This window comes from Dendrobates tinctorius, unplaced genomic scaffold, assembly GCF_039654945.1.
Source record: "Dendrobates tinctorius isolate UK_male_01 unplaced genomic scaffold, ASM3965494v1 ptg000039l, whole genome shotgun sequence".
Lineage (NCBI taxonomy): Eukaryota > Metazoa > Chordata > Amphibia > Anura > Dendrobatidae > Dendrobates > Dendrobates tinctorius.
In genome coordinates, this window is record NW_027361707.1 from 1,660,867 (window position 1) to 1,687,726 (window position 26,860).

At 42.7% G+C, this 26,860-nt stretch overlaps 1 long non-coding RNA gene across 1 annotated transcript in view; it reads right to left on the reverse strand.

Annotated features, from left to right (window-relative positions):
- Positions 1–652: 652 nt before the first annotated feature.
- The window catches only part of LOC141088390 (uncharacterized), a 34,541-nt gene continuing 8,333 nt past the window's right edge, over positions 653–26,860 (reverse strand). Inside the window, exons 2-3 of the long non-coding RNA XR_012231940.1 lie at positions 1,675–1,747; positions 653–1,585 (exon numbers count right to left, since the gene is read on the reverse strand). This is a non-coding gene — a long non-coding RNA (uncharacterized lncRNA). The remainder of the gene's footprint in view (positions 1,586–1,674; positions 1,748–26,860) is intronic.

Here is a 26,860-nt window from a genome sequence, read left to right on the forward strand (position 1 = left end):
CTGTGGAGAAGGAGTGTCTGGCCATAATATGGGCAGTGGATACATTGAGGCATTATCTACTAGGCCGGAGGATCAAACTCGTGTCCGATCATGCCCCGCTGAGATGGTTAAGGGAGAAACAGGGTAAGAATTCCTGGGTGACGAGATGGTTCTTAGACCTCCAGAATGTAAAGTTACATGTAGAACATAGGCCCGGGAAGCTACACGTGAATGCAGATGCCCTCTCCCGAATTCCCTGTTTGGTGTCCGAAGGTGCCAAAGCCCCCGGCTTTTGTCAGAGGGGAGGAATATGTCACAGAGTCACTGGTGTCAAACATGAGGGGAGATATCTGTCACAAAGATGCTTTCCTGTGTGATGTGAAAGCCATAAGTGTTTGAGCAATCCAGTTGCTATATGGTTTTCATGGTGGGTAGGCCAGAGATGGGCGGTACGCCTACCCACCATATCTCCACCTCCAGGGTGTGGCTGGAGAGGAGTTAAATGTCCAGCCATTTTTTTTTCTCTATCCATGTGTGTGGAGGAAAACAAGCCTCCGGATTGCTAGCTCCTGTGAGAGCTGCCATATGTGTCGTCCCAGAGGACCTGGGCAGGATGGTGTATGAACTGTTTATTTTTATTTGAGCCAGACAGGCTGTTTTTCTGTTACCATTATTGTTTTTGGTTTATGAAGCAATAAACCACCAAGAGACTTTAACCACCTGTGCGCCTGAGTCTACCTTGAGGAGCAGCAAAGCCTGTCAACCCCTCACACCTTATAAAGAAGAAAGCCACAGTGTCCCTATAAAGACAGCCACAAAGTGCCCCTATAAACAACACAGCCACAAAATGGCCCTACAGCAAAGACAGCCACAGTGTCCCTGCAAAGCCACAGTGTCCCTATAAAGATGACAGCCACAGTGTCTCTATAAAGAAGACAGTCACAGTCTCCCTATAAAGAAGACAGCCACAGTGCCCCTGCAAAGAAGCCAGCCACAAAGTGCCCCTATAAAGATGACAGCCACAGTGTCTCTATAAAGAGGACAACCACAGTGCCCCTGCAAATCCAGTGTCCCTATGAAGAAGACAGTCACAAAGTGCCCCTGCAAAGAAGACAGCCACACTGCCCCTATAAAGAAGACAACCACAGTGTCCCTATGAATAAGACAGTCACAGTGCCCCTATAAAGAAGAAGGTCACGAAACTCTCCCGCAAGGAAGACCGCCAAAGTACCTCTATAAAGATGACAGCTACATTGCCCTGATAAAGACACTCAGAGTGGCGCCATACAGATGTTACCTAAAAATTAATAAAAGTTCTTTATCAACCTTAGCGGGGTCTCCTCTTATTAAATAGGTGACGTTGCAGAGTGTTTGTGAAGAACAACTTTGCAATTTCATAATTATATATCTTTCCGCGCTATACTGAGCAAATGTATGAAACAGGAAAAAAGTCTACAGTGCAAAAAAAGGGGGATTATTTTTGCAGTTATCAATACTTACTTTTAATGAAGGGTTTATGAAATGTTCTTTATAATTTAAGGTGTTTATCTGGCTGATACCTCACAAATGGTATTGTATAGGTAATTTCTTGTAGTGGTCTGTGATGCTGATAAAAAAACCATATATGGATAGAATTAAAATACCAGTAATGTTAATATCCCATGCTACAACTTTTTTTATGTTCACTGTACTCACTAATGTTTTCTAAACGTGGCTATTTCCTTCGGGGTAGTCCCGTGGTGCTTGCTGATAGCCCACTTTCACAGTGCTGTACAGATAAAATTGGATATAGTAAATACTAGTAACCGTGAACTGGATAATAATAATAATAATAATACATTTTATTTTTTATAGCGCCGACATATTCCGCAGCACTTTACATTTCAGAGGGGATTTGTACAGACAATAGACATTACAGCATAACAATAATCACATACAGTAGATTATAACAAATACCAAGAGGAGTGAGGGCCCTGCTCGTAAGCTTACAGTCTATGAGGAAAGAGGGAGACACGAAAGGTGGGTGGTAACAGTTGCCCTGATTGTATGGACCAGCCATAATGTTAAGTGTGTAACAGTACAGACACAGAGGGCTAATGGATGCATAAAGCATGTGGGAACATGATGCTGGGAACCTGGTTATGGTAAAACTTTTGGCTCTGCCACACAGGGATAGGTTAGGTTAATGTGTTGAGGTGATAGGCCAGTCTGAATAAATGCGTTTTCAGGACACGCTTAAAATTGTGGGGATTGGGGACTAATCGTATTGACCTGGGAAGTGCATTCCAAAGAATTGGCGCGGCACGTGTAAAGTCTTGGAGACGGGAGTGGGAGGTTCTGACTATTGAGGATACTAACCTCAGGTCATCAGCAGAACGGAGGGCGCGGGTAGGGTGGTATACTGAAACAAGGGAGGAGATGTAGGGTGGTGCTGAGCCATGGAGGGCTTTGTGGGTGAGGGTAATAAGTTTATACTGAATTCTGGAGTGAATGGGTAGCCAGTGTAATGACTGGCACAAGGTAGAGGTAGAGGATAGTGTGTCACACCTATAAAGGTGCCTCTGCACTTACTTGTACTTGTTTGAAAGAAGTAAACAGGAACAAAATCCTCTCATATAAGCGTTGTAAGGGAGCTTTAGCTCCAAAAAACTCTTTAACTACAAAATAGTAGTGGCCACCAAACCATCAGTGGAGTCTGTTACAGTGCTTGTTGTGATTCCTGCTGGCTAGATGAAGCCGGAGTAAGGTTTGCTGGTTATAGCAAGGCACTAAACAGAAGAAAACACACTTGATATAGTAAAGTTAGAATGGTCAGTAAGTCCTAATAGGACTCATCTGGACTTACTTATACCGCTTGGTTGAGTGCCGCAATAGGCCCAGGTGGTGGCTGTTAGCAAGGCGATAGCTGTACGTGGGGAGGATAAGGCTACACCGCACGTGGCGGGGGAGTGGGTGGCCGCCAGCACCTCGTGTGCTCCGGCCGGAAGCAGCAGCGAGGACGCGGCACGATGAGAAGGCGGAGCTATGTGACGTCACAAGCTAGGCTGTTGTGAGTTCATTTTTCCCTTCACCATTGAGGTCTGATGAACTCCCTCCTCTGTTGAAGGAAGGTAGTGAGACTGATTACCAACCACCTGGGCAGCTACAGTCATGGCCAAAAGTATTGACACCCCTGCAATTCTGTCAGATAATATTCAGTTTCTTCATGAAAATGATTGCAAACACAAATTCTTTGGTATTATTATCTTCATTTAATTTGTCTTAAATGAAAAAACACAAAAGAGAATGAAGCAAAAAGCAAAACATTGATCATTTCACACAAAACTCCAAAAATGGGCCGGACAAAAGTATTGGCACCCTCAGCCTAATACTTGGTTGCACAAACTTTAGCCAAAATAACTGCGACCAACCGCTTCCAGTAACCATCAATGAGTTTCTTACAATGCTCTGCTGGAATTTTAGACCATTCTTCTTTGGCAAACTACTCCAGGTCCCTGATATTTGAAGGGTGCCTTCTCCAAACTGCCATTTTTAGATCTCTCCACAGGTTTTCTATGGGATTCAGGTCTGGACTCATTGCTGGCCACCTTAGAAGTCTCCAGTGCTTTCTCTCAAACCATTTTCTAGTGCTTTTTGAAGTGTGTTTTGGGTTATTGTCCTGCTGGAAGACCCATGACCTCTGAGGTAGACCCAGCTTTCTCACACTGGGCCCTAAATTATGCTGCAAAATTTGTTGGTAGTCTTCTAACTTCATAATGCCATGCACACGGTCAAGCAGTCCAGTGCCAGAGGCAGCAAAGCAACCCCAAAACGTCAGGGAACCTCCGCCATGTTTGACTGTAGGGACCGAGTACTTTTCTTTGAATGCCTCTTTTTTCTCCTGTAAACTCTATGTTGATGCTTTTGCCCTAAAAGCTCTACTTTTGTCTCATCTGACCAAAGAACATTCTTCAAAATGTTTTAGGCTTTTTCAGGTAAGTTTTGGCAAACTCCAGCCTGGCTTTTTTATGTCTTGGGGTAAGAAGTGGGGTCTTCCTGGGTCTCCTACCATACAGTCCCTTTTCATTCAGATGCCGACGGATAGAACGGGTTGACACCATTGTACCCTCGGACTGCAGGGCAGCTTGAACTTGTTTGGATGTTAGTGGAGGTTCTTTATCCAACATCCGCACAGTCTTGCGTTGAAATCTCTTGTCAATTTTTCTTTTCCGGCCACATCTAGGGAGGTTAGCCACAGTGCCATGGGCTTTAAACTTCTTGATGACACTGCGCACGGTAGACACAGGAACATTCAGGTCTTTGGAGATGGACTTGTAGCCTTGAGATTGCTCATGCTTCCTCACAATTTGGTTTCTCAAGTCCTCAGACAGTTCTTTGGTCTTCTTTCTTTTCTCCATGCTCAATGTGGTACACACAAGGACACAGGACAGAGGTTGAGTCAACTTTAATCCATGTCAACTGGCTGCAAGTGTGATTTAGTTATTGCCAACAACTGTTAGGTGCCACAGGTAAGTTACAGGTGCTGTTAATTACACAAATTAGAGAAGCATCACATGATTTTTCGAACAGTGCCAATACTTTTGTCCACCCTCTTTGTTATGTTTGGTGTGGAATTATATCCAATTTGGCTTTAGGACAATTCTTTTTGTGTTTTTTCATTTAAGACAAATTAAATGAAGATAATAATACCAAAGAATTTGTGTTTGCAATCATTTTCAGGAAGAAACTGAGTATTATCTGACAGAATTGCAGGGGTGTCAATACTTTTGGCCATGACTGTAGATGATAACTGGGTGGCTGGAATTGAGGACTGGATATAAGGCTGCCGACGCCCTTCTTCCTGGCTGGTGATTCTGTTATGATGAGTCACCGAAGGAGGAAAAAACAAAATACCAGCTAAGTCCAGAAAAACCAGAGAGGTTGGCAGCTATCGGATTGCAGACCCCTGAACCTATCCACAACAACTAGCAGTAGCCGTGGGGGGTTCCTACGGTGCCCTAGACCCCTCGATCACAGCCGGAGAGCTACATAGCCTAAAGACAGAAAGGGGGAAAAACTAAACTGCCCCAGAGCAGACCCCAAAGCAATAGGCAGCCCCCAACATAAAATGACGGTGAAGCAAGATGAAAACACTAACACAGATAGAAAGATAGGTTGAGCAAATGATGGGGCCCAAGCTAACTACATAGGACAGGATAGGAAAGCTCCTGTCTGCCATCCGCAAAAACCCTATCAAAATGAGCCAACCGACTGATAGGAAAAACAGGCCCTGAAGTCGCTAGGCTTCAAAAGACTATATCAGCACTCAGGTATATTCTGAAGACAGAGCAAAAGATCAACAGATCAGAGACAAAAATGGAATTCAGCTCACCCCCGGCCGGGGATGGCAGAACTCCCAAAAAACAAGGCAAAACAAAAACAAAACTGAAGAGTACAAAGCAGAGCAGAAAAACTTAGCTTTGAGACGCAGGAATCAGACTGGTCTCCAAGAATCCAGCAGGAAAATCACCAGCCAGGAAGAAGGGCGTCGGCAGCCTTATATCCAGTCCTCAATTCCAGCCACCCAGTTATCATCTAGCTGCCCAGGTGGTTGGTAATCAGTCTCACTACCTTCCTTCACCAGAGGAGGGAGTTCATCAGACCTCAATGGTGAAGGGAAAAATGAACTCACAACACTAGGCAAAGCAAAGACGGGTGCGCAGAGGGCACAAACCAACGTGTTTCGAGGGTAGCTTCCCTCTTCGTCAGGGCTGTGATGAATGCCTGACAGCCCGTCCTTATATATTAGCTCACCCAGCTGCAGCCATTTGTCCTTAAACAAGTTGTGGCACTGCAATTTCCTTCTCATTAATAATGTTCTCTGTTCTAAAGAATTTAGGGATCTTTAATTCTATAGTTTACATTTAATTGCCTAGATTACCGGTCACCCCAGAGTTGGCTGGTCTCTTATGCAAGGAGCGCGAGGTTGCAAGCACTGGTCTGGAGCTGGCTGGGTGACTTGATACAACCATCTTCAAAGCTCCTTCATTCCTCCAATGCTGCCGTGGAAAAGCTGCCTCACAGCGTGCACAATTCAATCATCAGAAGTACACCGCTCCTCCACCAAGCAGGAAACCAAGAGGAAGGGGATCGGTGTGCTCCTCAAAACTGTTCATGAACCAACCCACTTAGAATGTCAAAAGTTTTGACTGGTTATTGACATGTGAAAAAGTTCTTAAAACTGAGGGTACATTTTAAACTGCAAAGTTCAATTTGCAATAAATCAGGATACAAATCCAGCTCACCAGACATAGCATTCCAACATCGGAGCACGAGACCGCTGTGTCAAAGCGCACAATCCAAGGCAATGAGAAAAAACTTTGTCCAGCTCCACGATGTAGTGAAAAATATTCTTTATTCACTCAATAGAAATGAGGTTTAAAAGCCAGCATGAGTTACAAGGCATGCGATCGATCTACGCGTTTCGAGTGGCTAAGCACTCTTAATCATGATACCAAAAGTTCAATTTGCACATGATGGTGTTTATAGGTGCAGATGGTATCCCTAAGAGGAAAAAAACAACCCAAAACGCAAAGCTCTGAAACATATCTGCTCTCACGATTACTCGAGTGTAACGGCAATGATAACACCCAGATAACAGAAGGACGGCACAATGTAGTCCTTTATGGAAAAATGCTCCATCATTTTTATTTCATGGGGTATTTACTTGTCAGGAGAACTGATAAGCATTTTTAGAAATGTTAATATAAAAATCAATGCAGTTATGAATATTGCCCGGTTGCGTTGACAGTCTCATCTCTTTTATCATTATCACTTCTTCTTTCATTTATCTCAGAGAAAGCAAAATAATTTCAGATTTTAAAAAAAAAACAAAACCTAGCTGACATTGAGCTGGAATCCGTATTAATGTGCCGCCGAGCAGTTCATCTTCTTTATGTGTTTTAAAGAACAGAAGATCGTTAGATTTTGGCCCAAATACTTGGTGCTTTTGTCCTAATTTGTTACAGAGTTTACAGCTCCAAGAAGATTCATGTCGGCCAAATATTCTGGCCAAAATGTACAGCGTTGAAAGCTGCCCAGGAACATTCTGCAACGAGCGAGATTAAATAGTGTCCAAAAAGCAAATAATATAATGTAATAATATCACGCGGCTTCACATTTCAGTGAGAAAAGATGATTAATGTCCTATAAGATACAAATGGTCGATTTGGAGAAAATGGAAGCAATTCTAAAATTCCGAGGTGTTAGACTTGATTTAGAACTAAATGACAAGGGGTCTCATAGAAAAGATCAAACTGGGGGCCCCCATTATGGTGCTGGGTACCGTATTTATTTCCTCCTCCAACCTTTTTCTAATCCTTGGTCCACTTCCACAATTACAATGATTGCTTACTATCCTGTTTCTCTGAGGGAAGGCTTATATAAGAACTTGCCACCCATTGAGGAAGGGCCAAACCTTTTTGCTCTATGCTATGTAGACCCTCAACTATTAAAGTAGTTGTCCAGTTTTTAAAAAAATCATATAGAAATATGAATAAAATTATCAGTTTCACAATTTACAAAGATGCTTTCATTATCACAGGTATCCCCGGCCATCGTCCCGGGTTTCGGCACCACTTCCAGCTCATCACAGGACAGCTTTTCCTATGTTAGCATGTGACTAGTGCTGTGTGTGAGTGATGAAGCTGGCTTACTGGCTCACTTTAATAGCTAGGCCATTACATTTATCTTGTCTTTGCTTTGGCCCAGACAGATAAGGAGGCTGGCTTAAAGGGATTCTGCTTCCCATACTGACAGCACATAAAAATCTTTACTCCAGTTCTCAGTACCTAATTGGGCTTCTTGCATTATTTTTGATAAAAAAAATATGAGCTGATAACTAATGTTATTGACAGCTATCTGCCTACACTGTGCATAGGCAGATAGCTGCTGGAGATAAAATATTGATTTAGCAAAACTACAAGAAGACCATTAAATGACTTACAACTGGAATTAGGGTCTCTTACAGCATTCTGTTCTCAGATGGGACAGCAAAAATCTGATGACAGATTCTCTTTAATTATTGAAATGACCAGTCAGTGAGCCCTTTTAACTCGCTGGTCACATGCCGACATAGCAAACACTCAAGACATCTTCATACCCGTTCTATTTTCAGCACATGATCGTGAGGTTGTCTATCTTGTCTGAGCTTTATCTAACAGCAATCAGAGATACAGTGGCATGTAAAAGCTTCGGCATCCCTTAAATTACTGTTATTGTAACAGTTAAGTGTTGTGAATTCTCTTGCTCGGAGTTCTGAGCCGAAGCTCCCTCTGCTCCCTCTGGTGGTTGCTGAGAGTAGTGGAGCTGACCAGGTGGATGGAAGTTCCCCACCTGACGACGATAATTGGAAATCTGGGATTACTGGCTGGGAGCATATAATTGAGCTGGCTGCTCTTGGAGGTTGCTGGTGATTTCCTCAGTGTGCATTGGAGCTCTTTTGTCCCCTGCCTGATCTGCATGGTTCAGCTAAGCAGGGGCGGACCTACCACCTGTGCAGCCCATGCATTGCACAGGGCCCCTGGGGAGAGGGGGCCCCTCCAGCCTCCAGCACCGCATGGCTAATTATTCAAATTAGCCATGTGGAGCGCCAGGCGCAAGGAGGAGAGGAGCCAGCCCTGAGTTGAGACGATATCAGTGTCAGTCACGCTGTGCTGCTGCTGTGGGGGAGGAGAGGAGGAGACAGACTGTCTCACTCACTGTGCCTTTGGCGCAGGCTGGATGGTGGCTGCAGCCGCAGGTCAGTCAGTCACTTGTGAGTCTTTATGTATGTGTGTGTGTCTGTGCGTATGTATGTGTGTATGTCTGTGTGTATGTTTGTGTATGTGTGTGTATGTCTTGGTGTATGTTTGTTTGTGTATGTCTGTGTGTATGTATGTCTGTGTGTGTATGTGTGTATGTATGTGTGTCTGTATGTATGTACAGTATGTGTGTCTGTGTGTGTGTATGTCTGTGTGTGTATGTATGTGTGTATGTGTGTGTGTATGTCTGTGTGTATGTATGTATGTGTACGTGTGTATGTATGTGTGTATGTCTGTATGTTTGTGTGTCTGTCTGTAAGTGTGTGTATGTCTCCGTGTGTGTGTGTATGTGTATGTTTGTGTATGTGTATGTCTTTGTGTATGTGTGTATGTTTGTATGTGTGTGTATGTCTGTGTGTATGTATGTATGTGTGTATGTCTGTGTGTATGTGTGTATGTATGTATGTATGTGTGTCTGTGTGTGTGTATGTCTGTGTGTTTTTGAATTTGTGTGTATGTCTGTGTGTATGTGTGTATGTATGTGTGTGTGTACATGTGTGTATGTATGTGTGTATGTCTGTGTGTGTATGTCTGTATGTGTGTGTGTATGTCTGTGTGTATGTGTATGTTTGTGTATGTGTGTGTATGTCTGTGTATGTATGTATGTGTGTATGTCTGTGTGTATGTATGTGTGCATGTATGTATGTGTGTATGTCTGTATGGGTGTATGTATGTGTGTGTATGTCTGTGTGTATGTATGTGAGTGTGTATGTATGTGTGTATGTATGTGTGTCTGTATGTATGGTGTATATCTGTGTGTTTTTGTATTTGTGTGTATGTCTGTGTGTATGTCTGTCTGTGTGTATGTATGTGTGTATGTCTGTGTGTATGTCTGTATGTATGTGTGTATGTCTGTGTGTGTATGTGTATGTCTGTGTGTGTACGTGTGTATGTATGTGTGTATGTCTGTATGTGTGTATGTATGTGTGTGTCTGTGTGTGTGTGTGTGTATGTATGTATGTCTGTGTGTGTGAATGTGTATGTGTGTGTATGTCTGTGTGTATGTATGTGTGTGTATGTATGTGTGTATGTCTGTGTGTATGTATGTGTGTGTATGTGTATGTATGTGTGTGTCTGTGTGTATGTATGTGTGTATGTATGTATATATGTATGTCTGTGTGTGTATGTCTGTGTGTATGTATGCATGTGTGTGTCTGTATGTCTGTGTGTGTCTGTGTGTATGTATGTGTGTATGTGTGTGTATGTATGTGTGTATGTCTGTGTGTGTATGTATGTATGTGTGTGTGTCTGTGTGTGTGTATGTCTGTGTGTGTATGTATATGTGTATGTCTGTGTGTATGTTTGTGTGTGTATATATCTGTGTGTATGTCTGTGTGTGTATGTATGTCTGTGTGTATGTATGTATGTATGTATGTATGTATGTATGTGTGTGTGTGTGTGTCTGTCTGTGTGTAGGTGAAGCCTGGCCCTGGAGGAGATGCGGACATGAGGAGAGAAGGTCATGATGCCAGGGGTGATGGGAGAAGGCCATGAGGGGTAATGGAAGAAGGCCATGATGGGTGATGGAAAGAAGGCATTGATGGGATCATGGGAGTGATGGGGAGAAGGCAATGATGGGAGTGATGGGGAGAAGGGAGTGATGGGGAGAAGGCAATGATGGAAGTGATGGAGAGAAGGGAGTGATGGTAAGAAGGCAATGAGGGGAGTGCTGGGGTGATGGAGCAGGCAATGATGGGGAGAAGGCAATGATGGGAGTGATGGGGTGATGGAGCAGGCAATGATGGGCGTGATGGAGCAGGCAATGATGGAAGTGATGGAGAGAAGGCAATGATAGTAGTGATGGGGTGATGGAGCAGGCAATGATGGGAGTAGGCAATGATGGGAGTGATGGGGAGAAGGCAGTGATGGGGTGATGGAGAAGGCAATGATGGGAGTGATGGGGAGAAGGCAATGATGGGAGTGATGGGGTGATGGAGCAGGCAATGATGGGAGTGATGGGGAGAAGGCAATGATGGGAGTGATGGGGAGAAGGCAGTGATGGGGTGATGGAGAAGGCAATGATGGGAGTGATGGGGAGAAGGCAATGATGCGGGTGATGGAGAGAAGGCAATGATGGGGGTGATGGAGGGCAATGATGGGGTGGTGGGGGAAAAAGAAATGATGATGGGGTGGTGGGGGAGAATGCACTGGTGGTGGTGGAAAGGGCAATAATGGGGGTGGTAGAGGAAGAGGAGGAAATTATGGAGGTGGTGGAATGGGCAATGATGGGAGTGGTGGGAAAAACAAAGATAGTGGTGGGGGAGAAGAAAATGATGGAGGTGGTGAAGAGGGCAATGATGGGGTGGGGGAGAGGACAATAATGGGATGCGAGGGGAGGAGGACAATGAGGGGTGTAGGGGATTGGGATGTTAGGAAGGGGGACTTATAATGGCCTTAGGAACAGGGGGAGGTGGAGGAAGACGTTATCGCTTATTATGTCTAACACAGTCCCTTAGTATATAGTATACTCACTATGTCTAACACAGTCCCTTAGTATATAGTGGACTCACTAATTCTGTATAACACCACCCTTAGTTACATAGTTTCCTCTTTTATTATGTATAACACGTCCCTTATTACGTACCACCCTCTCTATAGATATATGGTGCCGTCACTTATTATATAGCTTCATATAGCTTCCTCTGCTGTTATGTATAGTGCTGTCTCTTACATGGTGTATTCTTGTTAATTTTGTTATTTACAGTGCCCTCTTTTATTACATAGTCCCCTCTCTTGTTAGATATAAAATGACTGCTGATCGAGGAGCCGGTGACCAAACTACCAGTCCATCAGCTCCTCCATTAGAAAGGAAGCTTTCCCATGCTTCATCAGCCATCATTGCATTATACAGCTAACAAGACAGGACAGTATGTAATAAAAAACAGGGCTCTATATAATTCAATATGTAAGGGACGGTACTGTACATAAGAGAGGGCACTGTGTAAGGGACAGCAATATACATAATAAAGGAGACTATGTAATATATATACATGTATGTGTGTGTGGCTATATAATATCAATAAATATATATATATATATACACATGTAGCTTTGACGCCATAAAAGGAGCTGTCAGTGTCCGCCCCTGCAGCTAAGTATTCTTTTGCTAATCCTTTGCATCTAATCTGGTTGTCTTTTTTTTTTGCTTTCTGTCTTGCTGCTAGGGTTCAGCATGATCCCTGCTGGGGGCAGCGCTGGGCCCTGGTTCATATGTTGCAGCTTGTTCAGTCCCCTGTTATGTTAGTATCTTTTTGCTTTCCTGCCAGTTTATACCAGAGTGCTGATCTAGCGGGGGTGAGATCGTATGATCTCAGGTTTTTTGTATATCAGTAGTGTTGGACTTTTTCAGGGTTTTGTGCGTGATTGCAGACAGTATCTTTTCTATCCTGTCCTGTCTAGACAGCTTTGGCCCCACCGTTTGCTAGGTCTGCTCTCTGCCTGTGTTTGTGTCTCATCTTGTCTCACCAACAATATATGTTTGGGGGCTGTCTATTCCTTTGGGGATCTGCTCCGGGGCAGTTTAGATTTCATCTTTCTGTCTTTAGGCTCAGTTAGTCCTCCGGCTGTGACAAGGTGTCTAGGGCATCGTTGGAACGCTCCACGGCTACTGCTAGTTGTGCGGATAGGATCAGGGGTCTGCAATCCGCTTAGTTACCAACCTCTCTGGTCTTCTGGTGGCCCAGCCTGTTCCTGCCATCCTCCTCAGTGACCCATCCATAACAGTTAAGCAAGTTTAGGATAACATGATCTATAAATGGCCTAAATTTATAAAGATGTCACATTTCCTTTGTAAACTAGGTAAAAAAAAGTATATATATATATATACATTTTACATTTTAAAAATTACAATAAGGAAAACTGACCAATGCAAAAGTTTGGCCATACTGCATGGTTTGTACCTAGGAAGAAGCATCAGCGAAACGCGCGTCGAGGTCAGGAGTGTTAGCGGGCCACTTGGCATTCATTTCATACAAAGAGCTGGGAAAAGGGTAATATGTATTATACATGTATTTATTGGGAATTGGAATTTGGAATAGTTTACCATGATTATATGCAGTTCTGAAGGATATAACACATAGAAGTATCTGGAGCTTGGTAAGGTGGCAACATGCTTGCATGAAGACTTATGCATATGCACTTTATGAGGCCACGTGGCATAATGCAATATATTGATTCTCTAATGTTATTATAAGCTTATGGGTAATTGTTTTATCTCATTCATATGGGTAGCTTTGATTGTGGTATGTGGCTATTTGTACTAGGATCTCTCCTGCATATCTAATAGATGCAATTTAAATTCACAACCACAATGGACATATCCCCATTTTGTTATTCTGCTTAAAGCAGATAATATTTATGTTTTCCCTGCATATTTGTACACGCTAAACTCTGGTTGTTTTTTGATGGTTTGAGGTATCTTGTCTTATGTTATGTCTATATTTGTGTCTTTGAAATGAAATAAAATTGTAATTTTTAGATATTTGCTTAACCCCTTCACCCCCAAGGGTGGTTTGCACGTTAATGACCGGGCCAATTTTTACAATTCTGACCACTGTACCTTTATGAGGTCATAACTCTGGAACGCTTCCATGGATCCCGGTGATTCTGACAATGTTTTCTCATGACATATTGTCCTTCATGTTAGTGGTAAAATTTCATTCAAATAACTTGCGTTTATTTGTGAGAAAAACGGAAATTTGGCGAAAATTTTGAAAATTTCGCAATTTTCCAACTTTGAATTTTTATGCCCTTAAATCACAGAGATACAGCACACAAAAAACTTGATAACTAACATTTCCCACATGTTTACTTTACATCAGCACAATTTTGGAACCAAAATTTTTTCTTGTTAGGAAGTTATAAGGGTTAAAAGTTGACCAGCGATTTCTCATTTTTACAACACCATTTTATTTTTAGGGACCACATCACATTTGAAGCCACTTTGAGGGGTCTATATGATAGAAAATACCCAAAAGTGACACCATTCTAAAAACTGCACCCTTAAGGTGCTCAAAACCACATTCAAGAAGTTTATTAACCCTTTAGGTGCGTCACAGGAATTTTTTTGAATATTTAAAAAAAAATGAACATCTAACTTTTTTTCACAAAAAAAAATACTTCAGGTTCAATTTTTTTCATTTTACCAAGGGTAACAGGAGAAATTGGACTGCAAAAGTTATTGTGCAATTTGTCCTGAGTACGTTGATACCTGATATGTGGGGGGGAACGACTGTTTCGGCGCATGGCAGAGCTCAGAATGAAAGGAGCGCCGTTTGACTTTTTCAATGCAAAACTGGCTGGAATTCAGATCTGACGCCATGTCACATTTGGAGAGTCCCTGATGTACCTAAACAGTGGAAACCCCCTACAAGTGACCCCATTTTGGAAACTAGACCCCCCAAGGAACTTATCTAGATATGTGGTGAGAACTTTGAACCCACAAGGGCTTTACAGAAGTTTATAACGTACCGCGGTACAATTAAAAAATCATATTTTTTCCACAAAAATGATCTTTTGACCCCAATTTTTATTTTCCCAAGGGTAACAGGACCCTAAAAGTTATTGTGCAATTTGTCCTGAGTACGCTGATACCTGATATGTGGGGGGGAACGACTGTTTCGGCGCATGGCAGAGCTCAGAATGGAAGGAGCGCCGTTTGACTTTTTCAATGCAAAATTGGCTGGAATTCAGATCGGACGCCATGTCACGTTTGGAGAGTCCCTGATGTACCTAAACAGTGGAAACCCCCTACAAGTGACCCCATTTTGGAAACTAGACCCCCCAAGGAACTTATCTAGATATGTGGTGAGAACTTTGAACCCACAAGGGCTTTACAGAAGTTTATAACGTACAGCGGTACAATTAAAAAATCACATTTTTTCCACAAAAATGATCTTTTCACCCCAATTTTTATTTTCCCAAGGGTAACAGGACCCTAAAAGTTATTGTGCAATTTGTCCTGAGTACGCTGATACCCCACATGTTGGGGTAAACCACTATTTGGGCGCATGGCAGAGCTCGGAAGGGAAGCAGCGCCATTTGACGTTTTTGGCTGGAATTGAGATCGGACACCATGTCGCGATTGGAAAACCCCTGATGTACCTAAACAGTGGAAACCCCCCACAAATGACACCATTTTGTAAACTAGACCCCCCAAGGAACTTATCTAGATGTGTGGTGAGCACTTTGAACCCCCCAGTGCTTCACAGAAGTTTATAACGCCCGGGCGTGAAAATAAAAAATTCGTATTTTTTCCACAAACATGATATTTTAGTCACCATTTTTTTATTTTCCCAAGGGTACCAGGAGAAATTGGACCCCAAAAGTTGTTGTCCAATTTGTCCTGAGTACGCTGATACCCCATATGTGGGAGAAAACTACTGTATGGACACACGTCGGGGCTCGGAAGGGAAGTAGTGACGTTTTGGAATGCAGACTTTGATGGAATGGTCTGCGGGTGTCATGTGCGTTTGGAGAGCCCCTAATGTACCTAAACTATTGAAACTCCCCACAAGTGACCCCATTTTGGACACTAGACCCCCCACGGAACTTATCTAGATGTGTGGTGAGCACTTTGAACCCCCAAGGGCTTCACAGAAGTTTATAATGCCCGGGCATGAAAATAAAAAAATCGTATTTTTTCCACAAACATGATCATTTAGTCCCCAATTTTTTCATTTTCCCAAGGATAACAGGAGAAATTGGACCCCAAAAGTTGTTGTCCAATTTGTCATGAGTACGCTGACACCCCATATGTGGGAGAAAACTACTGTATGGACACACGTCGGGGCTCGGAAGGGAAGCAGTGACGTTTTGGAATGCAGACTTTGATGGAATGGTCTGCGGGTGTCATGTGCGTTTGGAGAGCCCCTGATGTACCTAAACTATTGAAACTCCCCACAAGTGACCCCATTTTGGACACTAGACCCCCCCACGGAACTTATCTAGATGTGTGGTGAGCACTTTGAACCCCCAAGTGCTTTACAGAAGTTTATAACGCTCGGACCTGAAAATAAAAAAATCATTTTTTTCCACAAAAATGATATTTTTGCCCCCAATTTTTTATTTTCCTAAGGGTAGCAGGAGAAATTGGACCCCAAAAATTGTTTTGCAATTTGACCTGAGTAGGCTGATACCCTACATGTGGGGGTAAAACACTGTTTGGGCGCATGGCAGAGCTTGGAAGGGAAGGAGCATCATTTGACTTTTTCAACTCAGAATTGGCTGGAATTGAGATCAGACGCCATGTTGCATTTGGAGAGCCCCTGATGTGCCCAAACAGTGGAAACCCCCAATTCTAACTCCAACCCGAACCCCAACACACCCCTAACCCTAATCTCAGCCCTAACCCTAACCCTAGCCCTAACCCTAGCCCTAACCCTGCCCTAAGCCTAACCCTAACCCTAATGGAAAAATGGAAATAAATACATTTTTTTTATTTTATTATTTTTCCCTAACTAAGGGGGTGATAACGGGGGGTTTGATTTACTATTTATGGCGGTTTTTATATTTGGCAGCTGTCGCACGCTAAAAGACGCTTTTTATTGTAAAAATAGTTTTTGCATCACCACATATTGAGAGCTATAATTTTTCCGTATTTTGACCCACCGAGTCATGTGAGGTCTTATTTTTGCGGGACGAGTTGACGTTTTTATTGGTACCATTTTCGGGCACGTGACATTTTTTGATCGCTTTTTATTCCGATTTTTGGGACGCAGAATGAACAAAAACCAGCGTTTCATGAATTTCTTTTGGGGGGGTGCGTTTACACCGTTTCGCGTGCGGGAAAATTGATAAAGCGGTATTATTCTTTGGGTCAGTACGGTTACAGCGATACCTCATTTAGGTCGTTTTTTTATGTTTTGTCGGTTTTATGCGATGAAAACTATTTTATATAAAAAATAATTATTTTGCATCGCTTTATTCTGCGAGCTATAACTTTTTTATTTTTTCGCTGATGATGCTGTGTGGCAGCTCGTTTTTTGCGGGACAAGATGACGTTTTCAGCGGTTCCATGGATATTTATATGCGTCTTTTTGATCACGCGTTATTACACTTTTTGTTTGGCGGTATGATAATAAATCATTATTTTTTGCTTTGTTTTTTATTTTTATTTTTTAAGGGGTTCGCTAAAGGGGTTAACTAATGGGACAGTTTTATAGGGCGGGTCATTACGGACGCGGCGATACCTAATATGTGTACTTTTATTGTTTGTTTTTTTATTTCCAAAAAATGGATTTATTTGGGGGAATATTTTTTTTTTCTAATTTATTTGGCGATTTTTTTAAATTTATTCTAACACTTTTTTTTATTTTTTTTTTAACTTTATTAAATAGTCCCAGGGGGGACATCACTGTCCTGTGACAGATCGCTGATCTGTCACATCACAGATCACTGTGACCGATCAGCGATCCGTCACAGGCAGTGCAGAAGGCTTCCTCATGCCTGCGCTTTGCAGGCACTGAGGAAGTCAGCTGCCTACAGGCCCCCGAAGGCCCCCGTCGCCATCTTGGATTCGGGGGCCTGCAGGAAAGGAGCCCCCCGCAGCAGCGCTGCACATTGCGCTGCCGTGGGGGGCTCAGGGAAGCACGGAGGGAGCCCCCTCCCTGCCGATGCTTCCCTTTAACCCCCGGTACACCGCGATCATGTTTGATCACGGTGTGCAAGGGGTTAACGTGTCGGGGGCGGTCCGTGACCGCCCCTGACACATTGTGCCGGGTGTCAGCTGTGATAACCACGTGGGCGCCGCTGATCGCATTAGACGTACTATCCCGTCCCTGGGAATTAAGTCCCAGGGCACATGGACGGGATAGTACGTCTAATGGCAGAAAGGGGTTAATATCACACTTTTTGATCTATATATAGTTAATTTCTATAATGATCAGTGTGTTTCAATGGTTTGTACGAAATTGCAGACAAAAAAAGAAACCAAGGAGTGCAAAGCACCTTCAGTATAAAACGTATTAATCTTATTTAATATATTCATGAATAATATTACATAATAAAATGTTATATAGACACTAACAATGTAAAGGACATAGGACATAAAGTCCTACACAATTACATTAAAGTATGGATCGGGGATATTGAGATCATGTAAAATATAATATCAAATGACAATTACTCTTGCAATATTACCAAAATATTAGACAAAAGGTAAAAAGATATCAATGCCACTCTGGGTGCACTAAAAAAACTTTTAACATATTGCCATTACAGCGTGTATACACAAAATGGACCTCAGAATAAAAGTCTAATACTAAGGAAAAAAAAAATCTCACCCAAATAGATCCTCGTAACTGGTCACACCATGCAGCCCCAACGCACGTTTCGCGTGGGCTTCCTCAGGGGCTGTGCATAAGTTTGTGTGTTTGTCCCTATTTATATATCCCATACAGCTGTACCCATTCAGGGTATAATGAGCGGCGCATGTAAGTGAGTCACACAGGACCGGACGTAACATCACCCCTGTCTCTTGTATAATGTGCATACACAAAACCGCCACCATGGTAACCAGAATTTTACTCCCATATACCGGGCACCAGGAACAACGTTCCCGCCTCTATGTGTCATGGACTAGGTAATCGGCGCATGCATATGAGTCACGCAGGGCCGGATGTGACGTCCCTTCCGGCCTCCAATGCGGCATGTGAGCACTCAGGCCACCTCCATGGCAACCAAAGCCCCACACACTGCGGACGCCAGGAACAACGCTCCCACCCATACACGTCATGGACATGCGCACATGTCCACGGAGTATCTGGATCCACAACAAACATCTCCCAGCATTGTGGGTCCCCGCTGATAGCTGTCAAAGAACTTCCATTTTTTTTGTGCCTAAAATACAAATGATATGTGTCATCTGTAACTTCAGCCCTTTAAGAGCTCATTTCATCTTGAACTTGGTTAACTGTTCACAATAAAAGTAATTCTGACCCAGCGTGCCCAAACTTTTACATGCCACTGCAACTCCATGGATCATAGGAACCTGTAATCTGGAGATGTTAAATTGACTTTTAAGCACGAGTGTTATGTTCATGCTCTGTGTCCTGTGCAGGAGTCACTATACAGGGAGGAGGAGGAAGTGAGCTGTGACGAACTAATATTTTGATTGGTGGATTTTGTTTTATCTACTGGGTATAGTAGAGATGAGATAATTGATTTTCAGGACCTTGGTCCAGTGGCCAGATCAGTATTCCACCTTCTCTGTCTTTAGTTGTAGTGGGGGCTGACTAGAGCTTACCCCGTTCCATCCTTATCCAGGGCCTATCGCTAGGATTAGGCAGGGCTGAGGTTCCTGCTCGGCGGTAGGTGCGAAACCTATTTAGGGACGTTTAGGGCAGACAGGGTGTTGTTAGATGTACCTAGGGGCCTTCACTCCCCCCTTCCCTAGTGTTTGGGTTTCTCCCTCCCTCTTCCCGTTGTTGTGCACCTTACATCTCCCTCACCCATCGTGACAGATCTCTACAGAGCAGAAAAACTGCAAAATTTCAGAATTTCTTTGTAACATATAGACAGAAACCCGTGAAAACTAGAAAAAGACATCACCAAAAGTTTTTAAATAATATCTCTAAAATAAAAACGATGGCTTATTTCCCACTGATACATTTCCTATAAGCGCCAATTGCTGATAATAACTGACATCCATGCGCTAGACGATGATGATGAGAGTTCGTACGATGGGCAGCGACTTTACAAAACAATGACCGGACACACTGATTGTTCTCCTACTTTGGCTGCCGTTACATCGTGAGGATATAACGACTCATAGTCTATTAAACGCTATCACACCGTTCCCCTCGCGGCTTTATTAGAATCAGGCCTTCTGGAATATAGCTATGATCTTCTATGAATGTGACAGGTCTTATGTTCTAATATTAATTCTTCTGGAAGCCCCAAAGCCTAATTAGTTCCTTGCAAATATTGAAATACTATAAATAGTTTCCAGGACAACACATTTTGTAAGTGCAAATTTGGCAAATAAAATGTGCCACTGGCAATTCCTTCTCTTGGGAACACAGAATTAGAGAAGTATTTTTAGAGTTTAGGAGCTTATTTATACTTTCATATATTACATTTTTTGTTGTTTTTTTTAAAGCCTTGGTATCCACATACCCGGACGGTATCTGGGATGATACCTGAACACCGGTGATAAAAATTAATTCTAGGTTTGGTTTATTAGCAAAATTTACCAAAATTTGAAATAAACCAATCACGCAAGAACAATGCAAGAAGCTCAAGACAACTAATACAGCAAGTGCTTTCTCCAAATCCACCAAAAGATGTCACTTATACTGACTACTACAGTCTCGGAATGATTGACCCTCTTCGTGACCAGTGCTTAGTAGAGCTCCTCTGGCTGTTATAACCTGCTACAAACCTCTGATGCATAGCCAGACTCCAGCTTCAGATGTCCTTCTGGGGAAATCTAAGGCACACACTTTTTATTTTCTTACTGAATTGAGAGGGGTTTTTTTTAATTTGCAGGAAGTCATGTCTTTCAATGTTTTTCCAGTGTTTTTTTTCACCCATAGAAAGCAATGTGCAAGTGCAAAAATGCTGCAAAAAACCTCAACAGCAAAAGGGTTTTGCAGCTTTTTTTGCTTTTGCTGGTGAATAAAATTAATTTTATTAAACATGTTAATTTATACAAGTCGCACAAAAAAAAAATAAGGAAGCAAAAAAAAAAAGCATAAAAAAGCAGCAAAATCTGCTTTTTTTTATTAATGCAGCTTTTTTTATTGTCAGGAGTGCAGATTTTGACTGCAAAACAAAAAAAAAAAATGCTGCGTGCAGTTTTACATCATCGCATTCCAAGGATCATAAAATTTTTATTTTTAAGAATACATTATGGTTTTGTGTCACAAGCTGTATATATTTAGTAGCACCATTTCGGGGAACAAACTATGTATACGGTAGATTCTATATGTACAGACAATGGACAATGTTTGTATAGCTGCTATCATTTTTTTTTACATTCTTTTTAAATTAATGAATAAAAAGCAACTCTGCCTTTGCTTTTTTTTATTTTCTTTTTTAAAGGGAGCCGGTCACCATGAAAAGGCCGTCCAATCTGCAGGCATTATGTTATAGAGCCGGCGGAGCTGAGAAGATTGGATGAACACAGAACTTAAGCATATGCTAAAAAGGAAGAAAAAAATGTTTATAAAATGGAAAGAGGGAGGCATATCTAAAGAAGAATATAATGCTGTCTGCAGAACCTGCAGGGCACAAATCAGATTATCTAAAGCTGACAATGAATTGAGGCTTGCAAGAGATGTCAAAAGCAATAATAAAGGATTTTGGGGATATGTCAAAAGTAAAGGAAAAGTCAAAGATGCTATAGGATTTTTACAGGATGAAAATGATGAAATGGTAAGACAGGATGTTGAGAAGGCCGAACTTTTAAATTCCTATTTTGCATCTGTTTTCTCTCAGAAAGGAAATGTAACATCACCTGTTCTTCACTGTCCTATTAAGGGAATAGAAGAATCCAGGATATCTATAAACAGAAAGATAGTGAGGAAACACTTAGCTAACCTAAATGAATTCAAGTCTCCAGGTCCAGATGAATTACACCCCAGAGTGCTGAAGGAGATAGCAGAAGAAATTTTTGAACCCCTCCCCATAATCTTTGAAAATTCTTGTAGAACAGGAGAAGTGCCAGAAGACTGGAGAAGAGCAAATCTTGTTCCTCTCTTCAAAAAGGGGAAGAAGGTGGACCCAGGCAACTATAGGCCGGTGAGTCTGACTTCTATACCAGGAAAGATCTTTGAACAAATTATTAAACAACATGTATGTCAGTACCTGGATAAGAATGAGGTGATTAAACAGAGTCAGCATGGGTTTGTAACTAATAAGTCATGTCAGACTAACTTAATTTCCTTCTATGACGGAATCACTGATTGGGTGGATCAAGGAAATGCTGTAGATATAGTATATCTTGACTTCAGCAAAGCATTTGACAAAGTATATCATACAATCCTTATTGAAAAAAGGACTAAGTATGGAATGGACAAGGCAACAGTTAGGTGGATTCATAACTGGCTTTGTGATCGGACCCAAAGAGTGGTCGTAAATGGCTGCACATCCAGTTGGAAGAATGTCTCAAGTGGGGTACCACAGGGCTCTGTCCTGGGCCCTGTATTGTTCAACATCTTTATCAACGATTTAGATGAAGGAATTGAGGGTAAACTGATTACATTTGCTGATGACACAAAGCTAGGAGGGATAGCTAATACTAGAGAAGAGAGAGAGAGGATTCAAAAAGATATAAATAAACTGGAGCAGTGGGCAGCAACTAACAGAATGTTTTTTAACAAGGAAAAATGCAAAGTACTACATCTGGGCAATAAAAATGAAAAAGCATATACAGAATGGGAGGAATAGGGCTAAGCAACAGCACATGTGAAAAAGACTTGGGTATACTAATAGATCACAGAGTGAATATGAGTCAACAGTGTGATGCAGCAGCAAAAAAGGCAAATGCAATTCTAGGATGTATTAACAGAAGCATACAGTCTAGATCACGTGAAGTCATTATTTCCCTCTACTCCTCTCTGGTCAGACCTCATCTGGAATATTGTGTCCAGTTTTGGGCACCACATTTTAAAAAAGACATCAACAAACTGGAGCAAGTTCAGAAAAGAGCGACCAGAATGGTGACCGGTCTGCAAACTCTGTCTTATGAGGAAAGGTTGCAGGATTTCGGAATGTTTAGTTTGCAAAAGAGAAGACAGAGAGGAGACTTAATAGCTGTCTACAAATATCTAAAGGGCTGTCACATTGTAGAAGGATCAACTTTATTCTCATTTGCACAAGGAAAGACTAGAAGCAATGGGATGAAACTGAATGGGAGGAGACACAGATTAGATATTAGAAAAAACTTTTTGACAGAGTGATCAATGAGTGGAACAGGCTGCCACGAGAAGTGGTGAGTTCTCCTTCAATAGAAGTCTTCAAACAGAGGCTGGACAGACATCTGACTGGGATGATTTAGCGAATCCTGCTTTGAGCAGGGGGTTGGACCAGATGGCCCAGGAGGTCCCTTCCAACTCTATGATTCAATGATTCTATGATTCTATGATATATAGTTTTGTATTAAAAGATTCAATTTATTCTGTGTTGTCGGCATTTAGTTCTCTGCACTTTCTGGGGTATTCGGTCCAGTGGGCGGTCCTATCAGTGACTGACAGCCACCTCTGTATGCACAGTTATAGAAAGAAAGCTGTCAGTCATGGATAGGACCGCCCACTGGACCGAATACCCCAGAAAGTGCAGAGAACTAAATGCCAAAAACACAGAATAAATTGAATCTTTTCCTACAAAGCTATATATCATTCTTCTCAGCTCCGCTGGCTCTATAACACAGTGCCTGCAGATTGGACGGCCTTTTCACGCTGACTCGCTCACTCAGGGTCCCGGCATGGGTGCTGACGCCGGCCCTGCCTACACTGCTCAACAACCAGTGCTACCTGGCTTTTAATATCTCACCCAGCTTAAATTTCTGGGACAGATATACACTCCGTCCAGTATCCTCCCTGTTGGCCGTCTGCAGCCAAAACACCAGGGCTTGGCCAAATGTAGAGAGACAACACTGGACCCAGGGGGATTGGAATTTGCTGAATTTGTTATTTTGGGTATATTACAGTTTAGGGGTCAACTTTCCTGAAAGCGGACAACCCCTTTAATAGCAAGGATTGCTCTCCTTGGTATTTTGTATTATCTGCTCTCCTTCTCGTCTATTTGATATGTTGACTTAAGTCATGGAGAAGAAAAACTATTCCATTAATTTAGTGTTTTCTTGTAAAGCTCAGGAGCTCGCACTAAGGTGAACTAATGTGTCGGCACATCAATGCCATCGCCATTTATTAGCCTCATTCTCTGTTACTTCAAAGCAAATTTAATGTGGGTTTTTTTTTCACAAACTTTCTCCAAATAAAGGTCCGAGAGTCTGATAAATACAATTAACATGGAGCGCGCTCCTAAGGCTGCCACATAGAGATAAGTGTGGGCAAATGGTCATCTCAAGGACCTCAGGGTGCTATTGGACCTGGGTTTGACAAATACGAGTATACCGCCCATATTAACTACAGGTGGTGTAGTCCCAGTGGAAAGGTTGGGGAGTGTTCACACTGAGTATTTTTTGCTGACTTTTTTTAAAGCAAAAACTCTTCAGAAACCATGAGTTTTAAATGTCGAGTTGGAGAATTTCTGCAATGAAAATGCTGTAAAAAGAAAATGAGTGTGATCACACCCTTACGCACACAGAATTTGTTTGAGACAGTCAAATACAACGAGTTTTCTAGTGGAAAAACATATATTTTTTCTAATTAAAGTCTAAAATTCTCTGCATAGACATAACAAAAAAGAAGTACAATTGCAACCACCTACAGTCACCACTAGAGGGAGCTAACAGCATACTGTAATTACGTTAAACTCGATTCTAGAACAGTATGCGGTAAGCTCCCCCTCGTGGTGGTCGCAGGTAGCCAAGTTTATCATTTGATGCTTTGCAAGGGATTTGGAGTTCTATCTTAGAAACGTTGAATTCAACTGCTTTAGACAGGGACATAACAATCGTGGTCACAGTGTTTGTGACCGCGGCCATGCGGGAGGGGCTCCCGCTGATCCCAGTGCCTATTTCAGTTGCATGTACGTCTGAGGACTCACATTCAGCTGAAATATATTGCATTGCTGAGGCCCGCTGGCTCCATGCACTGCAATAAGCGCAGCCAGCCGACAGCTGGCAGCTGACATCGTTGTCACAGTGGGTGCATGGCAGAGATATCATGCACTGCCAATGGATGGCACGCTGTAGTAAGCTGCTAGAACACTGCGCATTGTGGGAGTGGAGAAAGATAAGAATAATTTATTTTTATTTAACAGCAGCAGAACGAGGGATATTATACCAGGAAGGGGCCCAATATTTGGGATATTATACCAGGAGGAGGCCCAGGCTTGGGAACATTATACCAGGAAGGGGCCAGGATGGGGGACATTATACCAAGAAGGGGCCTAGGATAGAGGACATTATATCAGGAAGGGCCCCAAGATACAGAACATTATACCAGGAAGGGGCCCAGGATATAGGACATTATATCACATAGGGGCCCAGGATGTGGAGAATTATTACTGGAAAGGGCCAGGATAGGAGACATTATACAAAGATGGGAGACATTATAACTGGAAGAAGCTTAGGATGGGAAGACATTCTAACAGGAAGGAAGGGGTACAGAATGGGGGATATTATTACTGAAAGGGGCTCAGGATGGGCGGACATTATAACAGGATATGGAAATTGTTACAGGAAGGGGCCAGGATCAGGGACATGATTACTGGAAGGGGTGAGGATAGGAGACATTAAACCAAGATGGGGGACATCATTACAGGAAGAACCTCAGGATGGGAAGACATTATACAAAGAAGGGGCATAGGATATGGGACATTATTCCAGGAAGGGACCCAGGATAGAGGACATTATACCAGGAAGGGGACCAGGATATAGGACATTATATCACGTAGGGGCCCAGGATGTGGGGAATTATTACTGGAAAGGGCCAGGATAGGAGACATTATACAAGGATAGGAGACATTATATCTGGAAGAAGCTTAGGATTGGAAGACATTCTAACAGGAAGTGACACAGAATGAGGGAAATTATTACTGGAAGGGGCTCAGGATGGGCGGACATTATAACAGGATATGGAAATTGTTACAGGAAGGGGCCAGGATCAGGGACATGATAACTGGAAGGGGCCAGGATAGGAGACATTATACCAAGATGGGGGACATCATTACAGGAAGAACCTCAGGATAGGAAGACATTATACAAAGAAGGGGCACAGGATAGGGGACATTATTCCAGGAAGGGACCCAGGAAAGAGGTCATTATACCAGGAAGGGGTCCCGGATATAGGACATTATATCACGTAGGGGCCCAGGATGTGGGGAATTATTACTGGAAAGGGCCAGGATAGGAGATACTATACAAGGATAGGAGACATTATATCTGGAAGAAGCTTAGGATGGGAAGACATTCTAACAGGAAGTGGAGGGAAATTATTACTGGAAGGGGCTCAGGATGGGCGGACATTATAACAGGATATGGAAATTGTTACAGGAAGGGGCCAGGATCAGGGACATGATTACTGGAAGGGGCCAGGATAGGAGACATTATACCAAGATGGGGGACATCAGTACTGGTAGAACCTCAGGATGGGAAGACATTATAACAAGAAGGGGCACAGAATAGGGGATATTATTACTGGAACCAGTTCAGGATGGGGGACATTATAAGAGGAAGAGGCCGAGGATGAGGGACATTATACCAGGATAGGGAAATTGTTACAGGAAGGGGCCAAAATCAGGGACATGATTACTGGAAGGGGCCAGGATAGGAGACATTATACCAGGATGGGGGACATTATTACTGGAAGAAGTTCAGGATGGGAGACATTATTACAGAGATGGGCAGAGAAAAAGGGGTTATTATTACTAGAAGTGGCACAGGATGGGGGGAAATTATAACAGGAAGAGGACCAGCATGGGACATTATACCAGGATAGGGAAATTGATATAGGAAGGGGCGAGGATCAGGGACATAATTACTGGAAGGGACCAGGATAGGAGACATTATACTAGGATTGGGGACATAATTACTGGAAGAAGCTCAGGATGTGAAGACATTATAAATGGAAGGGGCACAGAAAGGAGGATATTATCACTGGAAGGGACTCAGGGTGGGGGGATATTATAACAGGATGAGGCTCAGGATGGAGGACATTATATCAGGATAGGGAAATTGTTACAGGAAGGGGCAAGGATCAGGGACATTATTACAGGATGGGGAACATTATTACATGCACGGTGGCTTAGTGGTTAGCACTGCAGCCTTGCAGTGCTGGGTCCTGGGTTCGAATACCACCAAGGACAACATCTGCAAGGAGTTTGTATGTTCTCCCCGTGTTTGCGTGGGTTTCCTCCGGGTACTCTGGTTTCCTCCCACATTCTAAAGACATACTGATAGGGAATTTAGATTG